Source organism: Ranitomeya variabilis, chromosome 1 (genome assembly GCF_051348905.1).
Source record: "Ranitomeya variabilis isolate aRanVar5 chromosome 1, aRanVar5.hap1, whole genome shotgun sequence".
Taxonomy (NCBI): Eukaryota; Metazoa; Chordata; class Amphibia; order Anura; family Dendrobatidae; genus Ranitomeya; species Ranitomeya variabilis.
The window spans coordinates 947,056,860-947,072,972 of NC_135232.1; the positions used below are offsets into that span (position 1 = coordinate 947,056,860).

Below are 16,113 nucleotides of genomic sequence, written 5' to 3' on the forward strand. Positions count from 1 at the left end.
AACATACTCCAATTCTCCCTCCACCAGCACCGGAGCAGGAGGCTCGACCGAAGGAACAACAGGCACCTCATACCTCCGCAACAACGACCGATGGAACACATTATGAATAGCGAACGATGCTGGGAGATCCAAACGGAAAGATACAGGGTTAAGAATCTCCGAGATCCTATAAGGACCGATGAACCGAGGCTTGAACTTAGGAGAAGAGACCTTCATAGGGACAAAACGAGAAGACAACCACACCAAGTCCCCAACAAGAAGTCGGGGACCCACGCGGCGACGGCGATTAGCAAACTGCTGAGTCTTCTCCTGAGATAACTTTAAATTGTCCACCACCTGATTCCAAATGTGATGTAGCCTGTTCACCACCACGTCCACTCCAGGACAATCCGAAGACTCCACCTGACCAGAGGAAAAACGAGGATGAAACCCCGAATTACAAAAAAAAGGAGAGACCAACGTGGCCGAACTAGCCCGATTATTAAGAGCAAATTCGGCCAGTGGCAAAAAAGCAACCCAGTCATCCTGATCAGCAGAAACAAAACACCTCAAATAAGTTTCCAAGGTCTGATTAGTTCGCTCCGTCTGGCCATTCGTCTGAGGATGGAATGCAGACGAGAAAGACAAATCAATGCCCATCTTGGCACAAAACGTCCGCCAAAATCTAGACACAAACTGGGATCCCCTGTCAGAAACGATATTCTCCGGAATCCCATGCAAACGAACCACGTTCTGAAAAAACAAAGGAACCAACTCAGAGGAGGAGGGCAACTTAGGCAAGGGCACCAAATGAACCATCTTAGAAAAGCGGTCACACACAACCCAGATAACGGACATTTTCTGTGAAACCGGGAGATCAGAAATAAAATCCATGGAAATGTGCGTCCAAGGCCTCTTCGGGATGGGCAAGGATAACAACAACCCACTAGCCCGTGAACAGCAAGGCTTAGCTCGAGCACACACTTCACAAGACTGCACAAAGGTACGCACATCCCTAGACAAGGAAGGCCACCAAAAAGACCTGGCCACCAAGTCTCTTGTACCAAATATTCCAGGATGACCAGCCAACACAGAAGAATGGACCTCGGAGATGACTCTACTGGTCCAATCATCCGGAACAAACAGTCTTTCTGGTGGACATCGATCCGGTTTATCCATCTGAAACTCCTGCAATGCGCGTCGCAAGTCTGGGGATACGGCGGACAATATTACCCCATCCCTAAGGATACCAGCAGGCCCAGTGTCTCCAGGAGAGTCAGGCACAAAACTCCTGGAAAGAGCATCTGCCTTCACATTCTTTGAACCTGGCAGGTATGAAACCACGAAATTGAAACGAGAAAAAAACAACGACCAACGAGCCTGTCTAGGATTCAAACGCCTGGCAGACTCAAGGTAAATGAGATTCTTGTGATCAGTCAAGACCACCACGCGATGTTTAGCACCCTCAAGCCAATGACGCCACTCCTCAAATGCCCACTTCATGGCCAAAAGCTCCCGATTACCCACATCATAATTGCGCTCGGCGGGCGAGAATTTTCTAGAGAAGAAAGCACATGGCTTCATCACCGAGCCATTAGAACTTCTCTGTGACAAAACCGCCCCCGCTCCAATCTCGGAAGCATCAACCTCCACCTGGAAAGGAAGTGAAACATCTGGTTGACACAACACAGGAGCAGAAGAAAACCGGCGCTTAAGTTCCCGAAAGGCCTCCACGGCCGCAGGAGACCAATCAGCAACATCAGCACCCTTTTTAGTCAAATCAGTCAAAGGTTTAACAATACTGGAAAAATTAGCAATGAACCGACGATAAAAATTAGCAAACCCCAAGAACTTCTGAAGGCTCTTAACAGATGTAGGTTGTGTCCAGTCACAAATAGCCTGAACCTTAACGGGATCCATCTCAATAGTAGAAGGAGAAAAAATGTACCCCAAAAAAGAAATCTTCTGGACTCCGAAGAGACACTTAGAGCCCTTCACAAACAGAGAATTGGCCCGCAAAACCTGAAACACCTTCCTGACCTGTAGAACATGAGACTCCCAGTCATCAGAAAACACCAAAATATCATCCAAATACACAATCATAAACTTATCCAGATATTCACGGAAAATATTGTGCATAAAGGACTGAAAGACTGACGGAGCATTGGAGAGTCCAAAAGGCATTACCAAATACTCAAAATGGCCCTCAGGCGTATTAAATGCGGTTTTCCACTCATCACCCTGTTTTATCCGCACCAGATTATACGCACCACGAAGATCTATTTTAGTGAACCACCTAGCCCCCTTAATGCGAGCAAACAAATCAGTAAATAATGGCAATGGATACTGGTATTTGACTGTAATCTTATTCAGAAGGCGATAATCTATACAAGGCCTCAGGGAACCATCTTTTTTTGCCACGAAAAAAAAACCTGCTCCCAGAGGGGACGAAGATGGACGAATATGTCCCTTTTCCAAGGACTCCTTAATATAATTCCGCATAGCAGTATGCTCTGGCAGTGACAGATTAAATAAACGACCCTTAGGGAACTTACTGCCAGGAATCAATTCTATAGCACAGTCACACTCTCTATGGGGAGGGAGCGAATTGAGCTTAGGCTCCTCAAAAACATCCCTATAATCCGACAAAAACGCAGGGATCTCCGAATGAGTAGATGAAGCTATAGAAATCGGAGGTGCATCATCATGAACCCCGTGACATCCCCAGCTTAGCACAGACATTGTTTTCCAGTCCAGGACAGGATTATGAGTTTGTAACCATGGCAGACCAAGCACTAGTACATCATGTAAATTATACAGTACAAGGAAGCGAATCACCTCCTGATGAACGGGAGTCATGCGCATGGTCACTTGTGTCCAATACTGCGGTTTATTCATAGCCAATGGTGTAGAATCAATTCCTTTCAGAGGAATAGGAACTTCCAGAGGCTCTAGACTAAAACCGCAGCGTTTAGCAAATGACCAATCCATAAGACTCAGGGCAGCGCCTGAATCCACATAGGCATCGACGGAAATGGAAGACAGTGAAAAAATCAGAGTCACAGACAAAATGAACTTAGACTGCAGAGTATCAATGGCAAAAGATTTATCAACCCTTTTTGTGCGTTTAGAGCACGCTGATATAACATGAGCTGAATCACCACAATAAAAACACAAACCATTTTTCCGCCTATAATTTTGCCGTTCACTTCTGGACTGAATTCTATCACATTGCATAGTCTCAGGTGCCTGTTCAGAAGACACCGCCAACTGGTGCACGGGTTTGCGCTCCCGTAAACGCCGATCAATCTGAATGGCCATAGCCATAGACTCATTCAGACCTGTAGGCGCAGGGAACCCCACCATAATATCCTTAATGGCCTCAGAAAGACCATTTCTGAAGTTTGCAGCCAGGGCGCACTCATTCCACTGAGTAAGCACCGACCATTTCCGAAATTTCTGACAATATATTTCCGCTTCATCATGCCCCTGAGAGAGGGCCAATAAAGCCTTTTCAGCCTGAATCTCTAGGTTAGGTTCCTCATAGAGCAATCCCAATGCCAGAAAAAACGCATCCACACTGAGCAATGCAGGATCCCCTGGTGCCAATGCAAATGCCCAATTCTGAGGGTCGCCCCGTAGGAACGATATAACAATCTTGACCTGTTGAGCAGGGTCTCCAGAGGAGCGAGATTTCAAAGAGAGAAACAATTTACAATTGTTCCTGAAATTCAGGAAGGTAGATCTATCTCCAGAAAAAAACTCTGGAATAGGAATTCTAGGTTCAGACATGGGAGTGTGAACAACGAAATCCTGTATGTTTTGAACCTTTGCCGCGAGATTACTCAGGCTGGAAGCCAAACTCTGGACATCCATGATAAACAGCTAAGATCAGAGCCATTCAAGGGTTAAGAGGAGGTAAGAAGCAGCTAGACAGCAATTAAGGGCTAGGCAGCAAAACTCTGAAGGAAAAAAAAAAAAAAAATTTTTTCCTTGAACACTTCTTTTCCTCCTGCTTCAGCCCAAACAATTAACACTTTGTGGGCCGGCTATACTGTCATGAATCCCCAATGGCTAGGGATAGCACAGGATAAGCAAAGTATAATAAATATCGGACGAGCTCTAGGGTGATGGAACCTGGGCTGACCGCTGCCCTACGCCTGACAAACGCAACTAGAGATAGCCAGGGAGCGTGCCTACGTTGGTTCTAGACGCCACGCACCAGCCTAAGAGCTAACTAGTACTGCAGAGAAAACAAAGACCTCACTTGCCTCCAGAGGAATTAACCCCAAAGATATAGTTGCCCCCCACATGTATTGACGGTGAAATGAGAGGAAGGCACATACATAGAGATGATGTATATAGCTTTAGCAAATAGAGGCCCGCTGAAAACTAGAAAGCAGAATAACACAAAAGGGGACTGAGCGGTCAGCAAAAAAACCCTAATCAAAAAAACCATCCTGAGATTACAAGAACCCATGTGTCAACTCATGGCACATGGGGAGAACCTCAGTCCACTAGAGCAACCAGCTAACAAAGAGACATTCTAAGCAAGCTGGACAAAAAACCAAACAACTGAAAATCAGCACTTAGCTTATCCTGAAAGATCTGGGAGCAGGTAGGCAGGAACCAAACAGAGCACATCTGAACACATTGATAGCCGGCAAGGGAAATGACAGAGAGGCCAGGTAAAATAGGAAACACCCAGCCTCTGATGGACAGATGGAAACCAAAGGCCGCAACCCACCAAAGTCACCCAGTACCAGCAGTAACCACCAGAGGGAGCCCGCAAACAGAATCCACAACAGTCTATATGATAGAAAATAACCAAGTGTGACACCATTCTAAAAACTGCACCCCTCAAGGTACTTAAAACCACATTCAAGAAGTTTATTAACCCTTTACGTGCTTCACAGGAACTCAAACAATGTGGAAGGAAAAAATGAACATTTAACTTTTTTTGCAAACACTTTAATTCAGAACCATATTTTTTTATTTTCACAAGTGTAAAAACAGAAATTTAACCATACATTTTGTTGTGCAATGTCTCCTGAATACGCTGATACCCCATATGTGGGGGTAAACCACTGTTTGGGCGCACCGCAGAGCTTGGAAGAGAAGGAGCGCCGTTTTACTTTTTCAATGCAGAATTGGCTGGAATTGAGATCGGATGCCATGTCACGTTTGGAGAGCCCCTGATGTGCCTAAACAGTGGAAACGCTCCACAAGTGACACCATTTTGGAAACTAGACCCCTTAAGGAACTTAACTAGATGTGTGGTGAGCACTTTGAGCCCCCAAGTGCTTCACAGAAGTTTATAACGTAGAGCCGTGAAAATAAAAAATCGCATTTGTTTACACAAAAATGATATTTTCGCCCACAAATTCTTATTTTCACAAGGGTAACAGGAGAAATTAGACCACAAAAGTTGTTGTGCAATTTCTCCTGAGTACGTCAATACCCCATATGTGGGGGTAAACCACTGTTTGGGCGCACCGCAGAGCTTGGAAGAGAAGGAGTACCGTTTTACTTTTTCAATGTAGAATTGGCTGGAATTGAGATCGGACGCCATGTCGCGTTTGGAGAGCCCCTGATGTGCCTAAACAGTGGAAACCCCCCACAAGTGACACCATTTTGGAAACTAGACCCCATAAGGAACTTAACTAGATGTGTGGTGAGCACTTTAATCCCCCAGGTGCTTCACGGAAGTTTATAACGTAGGGCCGTGAAAATAAAAAATCACATTTTTTCTACAAAAATGATCTTTTTGCCCCCAAATTTTTATTTTCCCAAGGGTAACAGGAGAAATTAGACCACAAAAGTTGTTGTGCAATTTCTCCTGAGTACGTTGATACCCCATATGTGGGGGTAAACAACTGTTTGGGCTCACTGCAGAGCTTGGAAGAGAAGGAGCGCCGTTTTACTTTTTCAATGTAGAATTAGCTGGAATTGAGATCGGATGCCATGTCGCGTTTGGAGAGCCACTGATGTGCCTAAACAGTTTAAACCCCCCACAAATGACACCATTTTGGAAACTAGACCCCTTAAGGAACTTATCTAGATGTGTGGTGAGCACTTTAAACCCCCAGGTGCTTCCCGGAAGTTTATAACGTAGAGCCGTGAAAATAAAAAAGTCGCATTTTTTCTACAAAAATGATCTTTTTGCCCCCAAATTTTTATTTTCCCAAGGGTAACAGGAGAAATTAGACCACAAAAGTTGTTGTGCAATTTCTCCTGAGTACGTTGATACCCCATATGTGGGGGTAAACCACTGTTTGGGCTCACTGCAGAGCTTGGAAGAGAAGGAGCGCCGTTTTACTTTTTCAATGTAGAATTAGCTGGAATTGAGATCGGATGCCATGTCGCGTTTGGAGAGCCACTGATGTGCCTAAACAGTTTAAACCCCCCACAAATGACACCATTTTGGAAACTAGACCCCTTAAGGAACTTATCTAGATGTGTGGTGAGCACTTTAAACCCCCAGGTGCTTCACGGAAGTTTATAACGTAGAGCCGTGAAAATAAAAAATCCTTTTTTTTCACTCAAAAAATGATTTTTTAGCCTGCAATTTTTTATTTTATCAAGGGTAACAGGAGACATTGGACCACAAAATCTGTTGACCAGTTTGTCCTGAGTACGCTGATACCCCATATGTGGGGGGAGGGCACTGTTTGGGCACCCATCAGGGCTCGGAAGTGAAGGAGCGCCGCTTGGAATGCAGACTTTGATGGGATGGTCTGCAGGTGTCATGTTGCATTTTCAGAGATCCTGATGTACCTAAACAGTAGAAACCCCCCACAAGTGACTCCATTTTGGAAACTAGACCCCCCAACGAGCTTATCTAGGTGTGTGGTGAGCACTAGGAACCCCCAACTGTCTCACAGAAGTTTATAATGTAGAGCCATGAAAATAAAAAAAATCATATTTTTTCCACAAAAATGATCTTTTCACCCCCAAATTTTTACTTTCACAAGGGTAACAGGAGAAATTGGACCCCAAAATTTATTGTGCAATTTATGCTGAGTAGGCTGATACCCCATATGTGGGGGATAAACCACTGTTTGGGCGCATGGCAGAGCTTGGAAGGGAAGGAGCGCCGTTTTGGAATGCAGACTTTGATAGAATGGTCTGCAGGCATTATGTTGCGTTTGCAGAGCCCCCGATGTACCTAAACAGTAGAAACCCCCCACAAGTGACCTCATTTTGGAAACTAGACCCCCCAAGGAACTTATCTAGATGTGTTGTGAGAACTTTGAATGCCCAAGTACTTCACAGAAGTTTATAATGCAGAGTCGTGAAAACTTCAAAAAATATTTTTTTCACAAAAAAGATTTTTTTAGCCCCCCAATTTTTATTTTCACAAGGGTAACAAGAGAAATTGGACCCCAAACGTTGTTGTCCAATTTGTCCTGAGTACACTGATACCCCATGTGTGGGGGGGACCACTGTTTGGGCGCATGGCTGAGCTTGGAAGGGAAGGAGTGCCGTTTTGGAATGCAGACTTTGATAGAATGGTCTGCAGGCATTATGTTGCGTTTGCAGAGCCCCCGATGTACCTAAACAGTAGAAACCCCCCACAAGTGACCTCATTTTGGAAAATATAGACCCCCCAAGGAACTTATCTAGATGTGTTGTGAGAACTTTGAATGCCCAAGTGCTTCACAGAAGTTTTTAATGCAGAGTCGTGAAAACAAAAAAAAATATTTTTTTCACAAAAAAGATTTTTTTTAGCCCCCCAATTTTTATTTTCACAAGGTAACAAGAGAAATTGGACCCCAAAAGTTGTTGTCCAATTTGTCCTGAGTACACTGATACCCCATGTGTGGGGGGACCACTGTTTAGGTGCATGGCTGAGCTCGGAAGGGAAGGAGTGCCGTTTTGGAATGCAGACTTTGATAGAATGGTCTGCGGGCGTTATGTTGCATTTTCAGAGCCCCAGATATACCTAAACAGTAGAGACCCCCCAAAAGTGACCCCATTTTGGAAACTAGACCCCCCAAGGAACTTATCTAGATGTAGATGTGTGGTGAGAACTTTGAATGCCCAAGTGCTTCACAGAAGTTTATAATGCAGAGTCGTGAAAATAAAAAATATTTTTTTTTTCCACAAAAAAAGATTTTTTAGCCCCCAAGTTTTTATTTTCACAAGGGTATCAGGAGAAATTGGACCCCAAAAGTTGCCGTCCAATTTATCCCGAGTAAGCTGATGCCCCATATGTGGGGGTAAACCACTGTTTGGGCGCACGGCAGAGCTCAGAAGGTAGGGAGCACCTTTTTACTTTTTGAGCACAAAATTGGCTGTGGCGTTTAGAGACCCCCTGATGTACCTAAACAGTGGAAACCCCCCAATTCTAACTCCAACCCTAACCCCAACACACCCCTAACCCTAATCCCAACCCGATCCATAATCCTAATCACAACCCTAACCCCCAAAACACCCCTAACCCTAATCCCAAAACTAACCATAACCCTAATCAAAACCCTAAACCCAACACCCCCCTAATCCTAATCTCAACCCTAACCTCAAAACCTAACCCTAATCCCAATACACCCCTATCCTTAATCCCAACCCTAGCCTTAACCCTAATCCCAAACCTAACCCTAATCCCAAATGTAACCCTAATGCCAACCCTAATCCAAATCCTAATCCCAACTCTAACCCTAACTTTAGCCCCAACCCTAGCCCTAACCCTAACTTTAGCCCAAACCCTAACTTTAGCCCTAAACCTAGCCCCAACACTAAACCCTAACTTTAGCCCCAACCCTAGCCCTAACCCTAGCCCTAACCCTAATCCTAGCTCTAACCCTAACCCAAGCCCTAACCCTAACCCTAAGGCTATGTGCACACGTTGCGGATTTTGCTGCGGATCCGCAGCATTTCCGCAGCTGTGGGTCCGCAGCAGTTTCCCATGAGTTTACAGTACAATGTAAACCTATGGGAAACATAAAACGCTGTGCCCATGCTGCGGAAAAAACCACACGGAAACGCAGCGGTTTACATTCCGCAGCATGTCAATTCTTTCTGCTGATTCCGCAGCGGTTTTACACCTGCTCCATAATAGAAAACCACAGTGGAATCCGCACAAAACCCGCGGTACATCAGCGATAAATCCGCAGGAAAAACGCAGCGTTTTGGTCCTGCGGATTTATCAAATCCGCTGCGGAAAAATTCGCACAGAACCATTCTATGTGTGCACATATCCTAACCCTACCCCTAACCCTAACCCTAACCCTACCCCTAACCTTACCCCTAACCCTACCCCTAACCCTACCCCTAACCCTACCCCTAACCCTACCCCTATTTGGAAAATAGAAATTCATACATTTTTTTTATTTTATTATTTTTTTCTTACTAAGGGGGTGATAAAGGGGGGGGTTATTTACTATTTTTTTTATTTTGATCACTGTGATAGGATCTCACAGTGACCAAAATAAAAAAAGAGGAAGAATTTTCTTTTGCCGGCCGGCAGATCATGGCGGGCGCACTGCGCATGCGCCCGCCATTTTCTTACCGGAGCAAGAAGCCGGCGGCCAGCAGAAGAAGCAGGAGGACCCAGGGACACCGGTAAGTATAACAGGGTCCCTGAATCCCCCTATTTCTCTGTCCTCTGATGTGCGATCACATCAGAGGACAGAGACTGACATCGCTTTTTTTTTTTTTTTTGCGGTCGCCGGTAAACAGTTAATTACCGGCGATCGCAAAACAGGGGTCGGTAAAAAACGACCCCGATCATGTTCTTTGGGGTCTCGGCTACCCCCGGCAGCCGAGACCCCAAAGAACATCCGGGTGCCGGGCGGCGGGCGCACTGCGCATGCGCCCGCCATTATTTCCCCGGAAAAAGATGGCGGCGCCCATCGGGAGCCACGAGGAGCACCGGGGGAGGTAGGTGAGTATTGGGGGGCTATCGGGGGCTATCGGGGACCACATTTCTCTGTCCTCCGATGTGCGATCACATCGGAGGGCAGAGAAATTAAATGGCAAATCACGTTTTTTTTTTTTTTTGTTGCGACCGCCGGTAAACAGTTAATTACCGGCGATCGCAACTCGGGGGTCGGTAAAAAAACCCCGAATCATGTTCTCTGGGGTCTCGGCTACCCCCGGCAACCGAGACCCCAGAGAAAATCCGACTCTGGGGGGCGCTATTCACTTTTTCCACAGCGCCGTTAATTAAAGGCGCTGTGGTTTAAGTACCCTTAGCGGCCGCCGTTAAAAGGCGTATCGGCGGTCGTTAAGGGGTTAAAGATGTTGGTAACGTTGATAAACATAGTTAGTTACCGATAATGGTATTTCTCTGAGCCCATGACAGCAACACGGAGAAAGGGATCCGCCCATAGGGGACAGGAAACCTACAGATAAAAAGGCAGTGCCTCTCTCCTGCATCAGTTGTCTACAGAGCACCAGAGAAACTTTAGATTAATAACATAAATAACAGAAAATATTTAATATTACTATGAAGCTTAATAGAGACACCGCGTGGCAACCTCAAATTCTAATGTTAACTAAACTAATTGTGCACACCCACACGTGAAGGGAGGGAATGTACGGGTGCCATCATGGGCTCAGAAAAATACCATTATCGGTAAGTAACTACGTTTTTCTCCTCCCCCATGACAGCACCACGGAGAGAATTGCAGAGATTTGTACGTCAGGGAGGGACCACTGCTTCAACAACTCTTCTCCCAAAGGTAAGGTCTGAAGAAGAGGCTAGGTCCAGCTGATAATGATTAAAGAATGTAGAGGGGGAAGACCAGGTAGCGGCTCTACATATCTGTTCTATTAAGGCGCCGGCTCTTTCTGCCCAGGAGGTCGCTACCGCTCTTGTTGAGTGGGCTTTTATTTTCTCTGGGATGGCTGCCCCATGTGTTGGATATGACAGGGTGATGGCATCTCTTATCCATCTTGCTAGCATGCCCTTGGATGCTTTCTGCCCCTTCTGAGGACCCTGGAAGCATACAAAGAGAGACCTGTCCATCCTACACTCCCGTGTGGCTGCTAGATACTAGATTAGGCACCTCCTGACGTCTAAAGTATGTAAGACTTCCTCACCCCTTTTTTTGGGTTTGGGGCAAAAAGAAGGGAGGGATATCTCCTCAGATCTGTGAAAACATGAGGCTAATTTCAGAAGATAGGCTAGGTCACTTTGAAGAACAACCCTATCTTCCGAAATCTGTGTGAAAGGTGGGTAGGCCGATAGACCCTTGATGTCACTGACTCTAAGAGCTGATGTAAGAGCTACAAGAAGTGATGTTTTGAGAAATAAGACTTTTAGTGAGGCTTCTGACAGGGGTTCAAAAGTGGCCTTAGTTAGAGCTGAAAGGACCAAGTTTAGGTTCCAAGGAGGAGTACACCGAGAGGGGATGGGTCTAGACCTGTTGGATGCTTTGATGAACCTAGATATCCAGCAATTCCCAGCTAGGTCATAATTGAACAGGGTCCCTAAACCTGTGACTTGGACTTTCAAAGTGCTGGTGGCCAGCCCCTGTTCCAACCCTTTCTACAGAAACTCTAAAATGGCAGTAAGTGGTATCCCCTCGTCTAACTTGGCGCCCAAAACTGAAAGAAACCTTTTCCAGATTTTTCTGCATAGTTTGGTGGTCACAGGCTTTCTATTCTGTAGCAAAGTGGTGACTAGATTTTGTGAAAACCCCCTATTGCTCAGGAGCAACCTTTCAATTTCCAGTCTGTCATGTGCAAGTTTTTACCTGTGGATGAGCCACCGGCCCCTGGGAAAGAAGGTCCGGGAGAACCCAAGAGTCGGAGATAGACATCTTCCTCAGCCAAGAAAACCATGGCCTCCTTGGCCAGAAGAGGGCTATTAGAATCACTCTTGCCCTGTCCTCCCGTATTTTCCTCAGGACTGCCAGAATCAGGGCAATTGGCGGGAAGGCGTATGCCAGATGGTATCTCTATGGAATCATGAATGCGTCTAAAGCGACTGGATTCCCCAAGGGTTCTATTGAGCAGAAGGCGTCTACCTTCCAGTTCCAACTGTTGGCAAACAGATCTGTGGCTGGGTACCCCCATTTTTCCATGATCTTAATGAACACCGCCTGATTCAGCTCTCACTTACCCAGCCTCAGCTTGGTCCGACCTTGTTACATCCAAGAGGGCGAGACCGGGTACTCGGTTATCCAAGAATACTCTCACATGGTATGACTGAAGGGTGCTCAAGAACTCCAAGAGGGTAAACTTCATTGCTAACAGTTCTTTCATGTTTGAGGATACTGATCTTTACTCTCCTGTCCAGACCCCCCTGGGTTATCTGATCATTCAGGTGAGCCCCCCACCCCCTGTGGCTTGCATCCGTAATCAAGTCCTGGGAGATTGGTAATACCCAAGGAACGCCTCAAGTTAAATTGTCTATGTTCATCCACCATTCTAGCGAGAGAGTTATTTTTGATGATATGGTTAGCCGCCCTTCTAAATTTCCTGCTAGAGAAATTTCTGCTGACAATATTTCCCACTGTAACTCTCTGGTATGCACCTGAGCCCACTGAACAGCCGAGATACAAGATGTCATGGACCCTAGCAGTGACATTGCCTTCCGCAAGGTTGAGGAGGGGAGATCCCTTGCTCGCGATATGAGCTCTATCATCTTTCGAACCTTCTCTACTGGGAGGCGACATTCCTGTTTGTTTGAGTCCAGTATGATGCCTAGGTATTCTTGCACCTGACTCGGCACGATTCTGGATTTCCATAGGTTTAGAAGACAGACTAAGTTGGTTAGAAAATTCTCTCTAACTGGTGTTTGCAGTGTCGGGAGGAATTGCCTATTATCAAGAATTCGTCTAGGTACGGGACAATCAGGGTATCTTGCTCCCTTAAGTGTGCTATCACCTCTGCCACTACCTTGGTGAATACCACTGGAGTGAAGGCCTTCCAAATGGAAGGGCTTTGAACTGGTAATGTCTTATCCCCTGTCAGGACTCTGAACATTTTTTATTACCTTTTGCGCATTACTGCCCTTTTCCAAGATGGCGTCTTTGGTCTCATGTGCACTGGGTCTTCCTGCTATAAAACTCCACCCCAGTCTTCAGTCTGTGCTAGAGTATTCTGCCTTGCATCCAACTCCTGACTCTGGTGACTCCCTGGCTATATACCTGCTCCTGTGAACCTGTGTGGTGATCCTGCTACTCTGCTCTGAGTTCCTGCTGCATACACCAGTTTCCAGTAATCCTCCTTCATCTGCTGCTCATGTGTTTACTTCCATCTGCATTTGCTGGACATGTAAGCTGTTGCTGCTCTGCAAAAACCTGAGACTTTAACCCAGGCCTCCCTGGTTGAGCTAAGATATTATTTGAACTGCCTTATAAGCATATCTATCTGTGTTTGGACTAAAACAAGGACTTATTCGTGTCAAGTATCCTCAAGAATAATTGTGCTTCATAGACTTTTTGCGTGATTGCATTTTCCTCTTAAGTTTCGTATAGACTGCTAAGCTGCGTTTAATATTTACACCAAGTGTTGTGGACTTGAGTTTCTCTCTGCACCTGTTTGAATCACTGTGTGATAATATAGACTTTACAACTTATAAAACTGTGTCCTGTAGTTGTCTTGTTCCACGCAGAGTCTCCTGAGTTATCACCTATAATTATTACATTCCCCCTGCATGGTGACTGCCACCCTGAGGAATTTGTGTTAGTCCTTGTGTATGAGGACTTGATAGTATGCATCCTCTAGATCTAGAGCAGTCATAAAACAGGAAGGAAATAGCATTTTCACCAAATGATTTTATTGTTTCCATCTTGAAGGATTCCACTTTCAGTCACCTGTTCAGATTTTTTAAGTTGATAATTGTTCTGAAAATCCCATCTGGCTTTCTCCTTAGATAAAGGGGGGAGTAAAACCCTTTGCCTCTTTCTTGGTGCGGGACTTCCTGAAGAACAGCCTTCTCTACTAGACCCAGAATCTCCTGTTCTAAGGCTAGTTGTTCCTCCCTTGAGGATCTCTGAGGAGTCACTATGAAGGATGCGTGGGGAGGGGAGAGGAAACCAAGTTTTAGGCCTGATCTTATCACGTCCAAAATCCACACATTGTTGATTATTTTTTCCCAGGTAGGGAGAAAGAGAGACAACCTCCCCCCCACCTGGAGAAAACCCTCATTGGGATGGCTTTTTATTGTTGATGGGCCCCCTGTTGAACATGAACCCCTTCTCTCTACCCCTTCTTTCTTCCCACTTATCCTGGGGATTTTTGCTGGGTTTCCTCTGGACAAATCTCCTACTCCGAAAGGGCCATTTATAGGATTGACTGGAGAGAATAGGGAAGCATTTCTTTTTATCCCCTGCTTTGTCCAGAATATCGTCCAACGTGGCTCCGAACAAAAACTCACCCTCGCAGGGAATGGAACACAATTTCGACTTTGTCTGGAGATCCCTCAGCCAACACTTAAGCCAGAGAGCTTGCCTGGCTGCGTTAGAGAAGGATGCCGATCTGGTGGCTAGCCTGATCGAGTCCGCCGATTCATCTGCCAGAAAGGCAACCTGCCCCCCTCATTACGGGTATGGAATTTAGTACTGTGTCCCTAGGGGTTTTGTCTCTTAGCTGTGATTCCAGCTGATCCAGCCAGACCATAATTGACCTGGCCATACAAGTTGCGGTTACTGCTGGTTTTAGCCCATCCCCCGCCGCCTCCCATGAACTCTTCAGGAACTAATCTGCTTTTTAATTCATGGGATCTTTTAACACTCCCATATCCTCAAAGGGAAGGGCAACTTTTTTAGAGGCTTTGACAAGTGCCAAGTCTATCGCACCTTTTCCCAAAACGAGCAAACAGGGTCCTCAAATGGGTATTTTCTTTTTGGAGTAAGAAGGCCCTTCCTTTCTGGCTTTTTCCATTCCCTTTTAATTATGGATTGTATTTTTTCATTCAATGGAAAGGACCTCCTTTTTTTGCACTAGCCCACTAGACATAATGTCCTGAACTGTTTTCTTGGGCCGAGGGTCCACTGCCGTTAAGGCTCTGACTGCCTTAACGAGGCTGTCTGTTTCCTCTATCGGAAAACAGCTGCGACCTCTTCTACCCTCGGAGAAAGTTGATGATGATGATGACGATGATGCACTGGATGAATCTGAGTCTCTTTCTTCGCTCTCCAAACTACTAGACCTGGGCTCAGGGGACCTGTGTCTGGTTTTACGCCATTTCTTCCCCGATTCCTGAAGAGATCTAAAGGTGTTTTCTACCTGATTCTTAATCAAAGATCTAAGATCTGAGGTGAACCTCGGGGTCTCCTCACAAATTGTCTGCTCTATACAAGCGCCACAGAGCCTCTTTTCCCACGTAGTGGGTAACTCTTTTGTAGAGAGTGCACATATCCTATGTTTAGATTTGCTTGTACATTTCTTTCCCTAAAAAGAACAGAAGAAAACGGGACCCTAATTATAAAGTGGACTTTCACAAAGCTTGCTTACCATCCTGACAGAAGGAATGATACTGGATTTGGAGGAGAAACCATTCCCAAAGATGGATTCTCTCTTGCGCCGATTGCCATGCTGGAACTCATGCTACGCTGAAAGCCCGAACGCCTGCTGCCGCTGCCACCCTGATTAAGGCGATGAGAAAGGTCCCCTTCTGTCTGTTTTTTCTGCTGCTGCCGCTGCTGTTGCTGTTATTTGGTAGATCTTGGTAATCCTGTGATAAGTATCTGACTGGCTTAACCAGACAATGTTTCTGACTACAGGGGCTGGAACGCCCGCCAGGGCCAGGGCACCCATGTTAAAGGGACAGTCTTTAAAGGGGTATGAATAAAGTTTGTAAAATAAGAAATGTTCATGATGCCACCTGTGGTATTCGGTCAGGAGTGACCGACGCTGCTTAAAGGGGTCTTCTGGGGTGATGTTGTGGCAGCAGAGATGGTATGGCTTCCCACAGGTGAAGCTGGGTCCCCAGGGCTCCCAGTGTAGTAGAGACAGATGGTAGATAGTATAGAAAGAAACAGAGGACTCAAGTTGCACTCTCTTTACCTCTTTACTGTAGAATTCAGGCAGCCACAGTCCAGGGTACCGGATCACAGGTGCTGGTATGGTCCATCCGGCTTGGAAGTGAATTGGGAATCCCCTAACCAGGTGGGGTTGGAAGCCTTCCTTCTAGTGCTGTGCTGTAGTCCCTTGCTGCCTTAGGCCCCTCACAAGGTC

At 45.9% G+C, this 16,113-nt stretch overlaps 1 pseudogene; it reads right to left on the reverse strand.

Annotated features, from left to right (window-relative positions):
* Nucleotides 1–14,844: 14,844 nt before the first annotated feature.
* Nucleotides 14,845–16,113, reverse strand: part of LOC143799637 (piwi-like protein 1) — a 40,676-nt pseudogene continuing 39,407 nt past the window's right edge.